The following is an 8,857-nucleotide window of genomic DNA, read 5'->3' as shown; positions in this document are numbered from 1 at the left end:
ATCCCTCTTCACCCAAGTGCCAATAAAAGAAGCCTTGACAGCCATCCAAAACAAATACAACCCCCAAGCACATCCTAGATCTAACCAACCACTGCCTATCCAATACATACTTCACCTACAATGGACAAAAATACAAACAAATAGAAGGAGCACCCATGGGATCACCCTCTCACCTGTCATCGCTAACCTCTACATGGAACACTTTGAAACACAAGCTCTAGAAAAATACGACCACAAACCCAAACTCTGGCTCAGATACGTAGATGACACCTTCATAATCTGGCCACATGGGAAAGAAAAACTGAACAACTTCCTCACACACCTCAACAGCCTACACCCCAAAATACAATTCACCATGGAAACAGAAGCCAACAACCAACTTCCCTTCCTAGATGTCTTGGTATACAAAAGATCCAATGGCTCCCTAGGACACACCATCTACCAGAAGAAAACACACACTAACCGCTATCTACATGCACTCTCACACACCACCCAGCACAGATCAATTCCGTAGCCAAGACACTCATCTCCAGAACAAAATGCTTAGCCGATGAACAACACCAAAAACCGAACTACACACTCTCACCAACGTACTTACAGCCAATGGATTCCAAAGAAAGAAGATTACCCACCTAATCCAAAAAGAAACCCCAACCAAAATCCAAGACAGAGAACAAGAAAACGGCAAAGCCCTCCTCCCATATATAAAAGGCACTACAGACAAAATCAGCAAGATCCTCCAAAAACACAACATCAAAACAGCATTCTGCACAAACAGAAAAATATCCACCATCCTAAGAAACCCCAAAGACAAAATCGAATTAGAAAACCAAGGAGTATACGAAATTCCCTGCACTGCCTGCCCTACCACATACATTGGACAAACTAACAGAAGAATAAATGCACGCATTGAAGAACATAAGAACTCAATCAAAAAGAAGAAATGACCTCTTCCCTGGTCCAACACCTCAAAGCCACAGGACATGAAATTGATTTTAAAAACACCAGAACTATCGCCAAAACCGAACACTTCAACAGCAGAATAATCAGAGAAGCCATAGAGATAGAAAAACGCCCACACAGCATGAACAAACGAGATGACACTTCCCGCCTTCCAGCCATTTGGAAACCCGCCCTCATGAACAGACGAGTACCTAACATGAAGAAGGACACCAGACCCACACCCATGAGAGCCACACAAGATGCCACCACCACACTTCCATGTAGAAAACAGACTCTCACCCACTCAGAAGATGAGACACGACCATGGACCAGAAGCTGCACTACAGCTGCATCACTACCCACTTCAAACCCCTCCGAGCCATACATGAAGCAAACCGACACCCACTATGAAGATGCAACAGGACCACGAACTAGAAGCCAAACAGCAAGATCACAACTCACCAGCTCAAATCCCCAGCAACTAAGACTAACCGAGCACAGCCAAGCCCCACCTGAACAGAACACGCCTCCAACCAATCAGAACACGGCTAACCCCCAACCAATCAGAACACAACCAAACCCCTACCAATGAGAACACACCCCACCCAATCAGAACACAGCCAAGCCCCCACCCAATCAAGTCCCACCCCCACTGGCAGTTAAAAGGAGGAAGCAGCTGCAATCTCACATTACTCTGAAAAGCACAGAGCCGGAGACAGAAGCCTGAAGATGATGAATGAGACTTCATCGAAACGTTGCCTAGATACTTGAATCTTACGCGGGAGAAAACCCGAACAACCAAAGATCCACATATAAATACCATGAGAACCTCAGAAAACAAATATATATATATATATATATATATATATATATATATATATATATATATATTACATATACATATACATATACATATACACACACACACACACACACACACACACACACACACACACATATATATAAAGATTCATTCCTTTCCATCACTGTCTTTCTCCTCCTATCTCCCATCTCATGTTTGATCCACGAAATCTAATTTTTAAGAGACTTACTTGTTTGAGAAGTTCATTTTGGAGCTGATACTATAATAAGTCCCCTAAATGTTTCTATCGGCCTGATATCATTTGTGCAACAGTGAGATTTTTCTCATAAGATATTACCAGTTTTCCTTCACCTCAATTACAGTTTATGCAGCATGAGCCGAGATGTTCACGTAACAATGGGATTGCAGAAATGCCATATGACTAAGCAATGTCAACTTATTTGTGATAATCCTTTCCATGGGGATTTATATTTTAAGCTTTGCTTCCTCTGTATTACTTAAGATTTCATCAATGGTTAATCCCTCTTGAATGACTATTTTCTTGGTGGAAGTCCAAAGGAATTGTACTCTTTGCCATTTAGTCCTCTTTCCTATATCTTTTTTTTGAGGGGAGGAGAGCATATATCCAGATATTTGATTCTCCTCTTTGTAAGGGCCAAACTCGATACAATGGTCTCAACCACCGATGCTGTAATTCATGATAGCAGTCTGCCAATATTTGAGGAGCTGCCATAAACAAGAGAGGGTCAACCTATTTTCCAAAGCACCAAAAGGAAAGACAAGAAACAATCATTGGAAACTAACCAAGTAGAGAAGCAACCTACAACTAAGGAGAAATTTCTTGGCAGTGAGAGCAATGGAATAGCTTGTCTTCAGAATAGCAATAGCAGTTAGACTTATATACCACTTCACAGTGCTTTTACAGCCCTCTCTAGGCAGTTTACCAGAGTCAACCTCTGGCCCCCAACAATCTGGGTCCTCATTTTACCCACCTTGGAAGGATGGAAGGCTGAGTCAACCTTGAGCCTGGTGAGATTCAAACTGCCAAATTGCAGGCAGCAGTCAGGCAGCAGAAGTAGCCTGCAATACTGCACTCTAACCACTGCGCCGCCACAGCCCCAGTTGTGAGTACTCCATTATTGGAGGCTCTCAAGAAGATACCAGACACCCACTTGTCTGAAATGGAATAGGGTATCCTGCTCATGCAGAGGGTTGGACTAGATGTCCCCCAAAGTCCTTTTCAACTCTGTTATTCATCCTATGCATCAGAAATGAACAACCACCAGGTCCTAAGGTGAGCAGGGGTGAGTTAATTTATGTCTGAAATTGCTTTTCAATGTCCTTTTTTCTCTTTGTGGGAAGTCAATCCAATCAGTTCAAAAGAAACTATTTGCAGGAGAATTCAGCGAACCCTTCCTGAATTTCTGTTCCCAGATTAGATAAATTGATAGAGACGGCTCTCATACTAATATAGATATCACACACACACACACACACACACACACACACTTTTAAAACATTCTTCATTAGATAGGAGGCTTCTAAAACAAGTATACAAGCCTGTCAATGGCTAACAATGATTAAATTATTTCTCTGTAATCACAGAGAGTGGTTTATTGCAGAGACTCTAAAGTTAGAAAAAGAATGGCAAAATTCACCTGCTGAGGAAAAGCAGCTCTCTTAGTTCACATTTTAAAGCTTGGCTCACCTCAGAAAGTGCAGGAGAAAACCGAAACCTTATTAGTTATCTCCTGAATGGTAAGTATATTTACTCCAGCTAAAAGGTTAGCTATGTGGCCAATCAGCTTTAAAAAAAAAAAGTTCTAACTGTTCATTAAAACTCGTTTCCTAACCTGTGTTTCCTGTATGGTAATTCTAGGTCATGAAGTCCATTTTGAAGATAATTCATACCAACATAACACATTGACACACTGTTGAACTTACAAGGACCTTCCTTCCTTCATGAATCTAGTATCTGTTATTTCTTTCTGTTGTTCAAAATGTAATGGAGGAGGAAACAGACAAAAACAAAAACAAATATGGGGAAAGATTTGCATAGACATTTTGGCCAAGCCAAGTGAAGCAATAGTACTTGTCGTTTTCCTGGTCCAGTATACAAGACTGAAACATGTCCTTATGGAGAAGCATGTTGATATCCTTTGTTGCTTAAGACACAACCTGGTGATCGCTGGTGGAAAACCCACGTACTCATTTCCAGAATCAGCAGAGTGAAACATTTTGCTCAGAAAAAATTAATTTGTAAAGGGCCATTGGTAGACAGCACACATCCATCACTCTGCAACATGTATTAAATGCCTTGAACACAAATGGCAAAGCCAATAAAATGCTACAAGGAAACACTGATGCACTTTTAAAGCCAGAATGCTTAAACTGTTCATTCAACAACAAGTGAACACAAGTCATCTTATTCTTTGTACAAGGAAAGGCCAAGGCGATTCCTACAATAGTGTTGCTTTTATGATTTACTTTTTGGGACTTAGCAGAGAGCTTCAGCTGCCCCTCTTTGAACTTAAGCATGTTGCAGGCATATCAGAAAAGCTCAGAAGGATCTTCAGCTAACATAACATACGTGCGTACTTCAAACTCAAGAATACATTTAGGCAGAAGAATACATTTAGGCAGACAAAACCTGAGCAACATGGTATATGCAGTACAATGCAGCAAGCCATGTGCAGATCTGTACATCAGGGAAAGAAAACAACCATTTCATAAGCGCATGGCACAACATAGGAGAACAAACACATCAGGACTAGATTCAGCAGTCCGTCTGCATTTAAAAGACACAGGCCACTCTTTTGAAGATAGCCAAGTCCACATTTTGGACAGAGAAGACCGCTGGTTTGACAGAGGAGTCAAAGAGACCCCAAAATTCTTCTATCCATCTACTCTGGAAAATGGTTTTGAAGAGGAGAATTTTCAAAAGCATGAAAAGCACTGTACATGAATAACTCGAGTTTTGTGTAGTTACTACAACATTTTAAAACTACCCTGCCAGGTTCATATGTTATTAATCAAAACAAGTTAAAAATTTTCATTTGAGAGAAGGTAGATTAGCCTGATCTAGGTGCAGCTGACATTGTAATCATTCACATAATACTCTCTTGGATGACAACTTTTGTTTTGTTTTAAGCCAGAACAATATATCAACGTTGTTGAGGTAGGGACCCCCTACCTGTTTGCACAATGTTTTGCTGTGAAATGGCCAAGTCAGTTGGGAACTGGATAAGTAGTTTTGGAGTTAGAGAAAGTTTTTAAAAAGAAGGTGAGAAAAAAAACCTTCTTAGAATGTGTTATTTCTCACATGGCATTATGGTTAAATGCACATTCTTCTGAATCTGGTAACAACAAAGTTTGGAAATATCACTTATGCAGGCAAACTTCCCAAAGAATCTTGAGGGATGCATTTGGTAACATAATGTTTCTTCTGTATCTTCAGGATATTTGTGGACAGACTTTTAAGGAGACACTTATTTTGTCTGTCTACCGATTGTGTCATTCCTTTAGGATAGATTATAAAGGTAAAGGTTCCCCTCGCACATACATGCTAGTAATTTCTGACTCTAGGAGGCAGTGCCATCTCTGTTACAAAGCTGAAGAGCCAGTGCTGCCCAAAGACGTCTCTGTGGTCATGTGGCCGGCATGACTAAACACCGAAGGCGCACAGAATGCTGTTACCTTCCCACCAAAGTGGTCCCTATTTTTCTACTTGTATTTTTATGTGCTTTCAAACTGCTAGGTTGGCAGAAGCTGGAAAAGTAATGGGAGCTCACTCCATTACACGGGGCTAGGGATTCGAACTGTCAGACTGCTGACCTTTCTGATCAACAAGCTCAGTGTCTTAACCAGTGAGCCACCACGTACCTCGGAGGATAGATTATATTCCTCCCCAAATTGTTATACATATGGGTAGAAAACCTGATCAATACCTGGGTAAAATTGTCAGATATCTGGATACACGTACATAGGGGTATTAATTTTGTGATATGAACAACGGTTCTCAAATCTTGTGTTGAAATATCAGCCTATACCTGGGAAGGACTTGGAGAGCCCAACACAGATTCAGAAGATTCTTTTGATGTGGTGATGGAAACTTTACACCAACCAATCTGTAGAGCTCATGCTTTGAATGATGAAGGTCCCCTTTCTTTCCCAGTTTACTCCAGAGCTGAGAAATACTAGCCTGCCTCCTGGATGACTCCTTCAAGTTCACACCAGTGGCATTTTAACTAAATGGATGACAACTCTGATTCAAAGTAAGGCAACGTCTTATGTTTGCCTAACACATTGGAAGATTGTGGGCTCTCTAACATCTCCTAAGAACTTCAAGAGTTTATAGAAGCATTATGGTTATGAGATGAACTGAAAGATTCTGCAAGGAAATGCTTTTAAGTTATTGATTATGTAGGGAACAAACTTTTTAAATATAAACTCGGGTAGAAAAAAAAACCAGATACAAAAATACAGATGGCATTTTTCCCATGAAGAGAGAATCACAGAATAGAATAGAATAGAATAGAATAGAATAGAATAGAATAGAATAGAAAACAGAGTTGGAAGGGACCTTGGAAGTCGTCTAGTCCAACCCCCTGCTTAGGCAGGAAACCCTACGTCTTCTTAAAACTTCCAGTGTTGGAGCATTTACAACTTCTGGAGGCAAGCTTTTATCCACTGCTTTTGAAGTCCTAAATCTAGATGGATAATATTTTTTTTAATTTAGTTTGAGATTAATTTAGTTTAGTCTGATGGGATTAGCAGCCCATACTTGAAAAACATGTAAGGGATGTTAAGCCAATTAGTGTTATACAAGCCAAAGCAACAAGGCAATGTATAGGGAGAAGAGGATGATGGCTCAAGATCACCCAAACGGCTTTTATGCCCAAGGCAGGACTAGAACTCACTATCTCCCGGTTTATGATCTACCAAATTAGCTCCAAGGCTCTCAAAACTGAATTAAATGGTTAAATTACACAGATCAGCCTGGGAACCATTGCTTGTAGATAGGACTTGGAGGAACCTATCATGTCGGGCTACCACTGAATTAAACATCTAAAAAGGGACCTATCCCTGTTAAAACAGATGTCTCCAAGAAGCTTATAAACATGACATTCCTAGAATTTACAGAGCTGGAAAGAACTATTCAGGAGATCGAATCCAACCCTGTCCAGCTTAGTGCAGAAAAGCAAATTGAACCATCCTGACAGATGGCTGATCAGCTTCTGAATGAACCTATCCAGTGAAAGAGAGTCCAGCGCTTCCCTCGGTCATTGGTGCTTCACAGTGGCAATTATTCGTAGGTGCAGGAAAACTCTAGGCCTCCATCCCAGAAAGTTAATCCAGCAGATCAGCAAAATAAAAATCTTACTCTTAAAAAGAAAAGAAAACCTAACTCTGAACCCTTTTTTCTTAATTAAATCTCTCTTTCAAGCTTAATAAAACGATTTGGCAAATTAGTGCCAAGCAGCTTCAGCCACCAAATAGAACCTGGAGGAAAGGAAGGCGAGAAAGAGGAAGCACTAAAGAGGGGGAGAGACAGAAATTTTGCAACAGCGAAAGACCCGGTTTGTCAATTCAGCAGCTTGCAGCCTGTGGAGTGGTTGTCAGAATCCTGGATCCGAAAAAAAGGAGAAAGCTGTGCTACAATTGATCTAGCACATAGCTCAAGGCACAGCTGGGGGGAATATGATTGGTCCACCAAAGCACTCTCTCCCAACTCTGGGTCTGAAGCTATGGTATGAAATACAGCAATGACTAATGACCGATTGTTGCATTTGTAAGCTGCCCAGCAGATGTCCACCCTTCTCCACACGGCATCCCCTTTAGGCATTCTGCTGCAGTTCATTCAATTACGAGAATGGGCATACGGTGAGATTTGAATCTGTTTGGGATATCCGCCTCTACTGCACTAGGACTGTTGCTCTTTCCAACTTGGAACGAGTGTCCCGCTCTGATTCTCTATAGCAGGGGTGTCCAACCTTGGCAACTTTAAGACTTGTGGACTTCAACTGCCAGAATTCCCCAGTCAGCAAAAGTCCACCATTATTAAAGTTGCCAAGGTTGGACACCCTTGCTCTACAGCATGGGCGTCAAACTCACAGTGTTACGTGACTATCACATGACATTTCATGACTTTTTCACCTTCGTGGAGCTGCGGTGGGTGTGGCCTGCACATGATGCATCCAGACCATGGGCTGCCGGTTTATTTATTTTCTTTTTATTTATTTTATTTGTTTGTCAAACATGTACAAGATAACAAGTATAGCGTGAACATAAACAAGAACAAAGGGAGTAAATACAGATAAATGGGGACAGTAAGACAGATGGTAGGCACACTGGTGCGCTTATGCACATCCCCTTTAAGGACCCCTTAGGAATGGGGTGAGGTCCACAGTAAAAAGTTTGAGGTTGAAGCTGTGAGGGGTTGAGGCTGTAACAATGGAGTCAGGTAGGGCGTTCCAGGCACTGACCACTCTGTTGCTGAAGTAGTATTTTATGCAATCGAGTTTGGAGTGATTTACCTTGAGTTTGTATCAGTTGTTTGCCCATGTATTGTTGTGATTGAGGCTGAAGAAGTTGTTGACAGGCAAGATGTTATAGCAGACAATTTCATGAACTATACTTAGATCGGACCACGGGCACCACAGTTCCAGATTGCCCAGGTCCAAAATTTGACATCCCTGTGTTTACAGCATCTTTCTGCAAGGAAGAGAAGAGATGGAGTATCTATCTCTTTGCTTCCTAGCCCTATTCAGACTTCATACTTATACAGGATAGCCACGCATGGGTGGTCGGTTGAACCACGCAGTAATACAGCTTTCCCCATACAACTAAGCCAAGCAATCTGTCCAGAAAGAAAAGGAAGAAGAGAGCCTGAACATCAAACATGGGGAAAGAATATCCCAAATACTGGTTCTTTTTGTAAAAATAATACACATTCATTCATCTATATATAAAGCTACAACACTCTGCTGATAGAAGTATTTGATGCACAGAGCTATTGCCCTATCCTTCTATCTTCCTAATCCTCTATCACCCTTGCTATTTCTTTCTCTCTCCAGCTCTATATATCTATCC

Source organism: Pseudonaja textilis, chromosome 12 (genome assembly GCF_049901715.1).
Source record: "Pseudonaja textilis isolate UNSWEBS1 chromosome 12, rPseTex1.2, whole genome shotgun sequence".
NCBI classification, from domain to species: domain Eukaryota; kingdom Metazoa; phylum Chordata; class Lepidosauria; order Squamata; family Elapidae; genus Pseudonaja; species Pseudonaja textilis.
Note: the sequence above shows the minus strand (reverse complement) of the source record.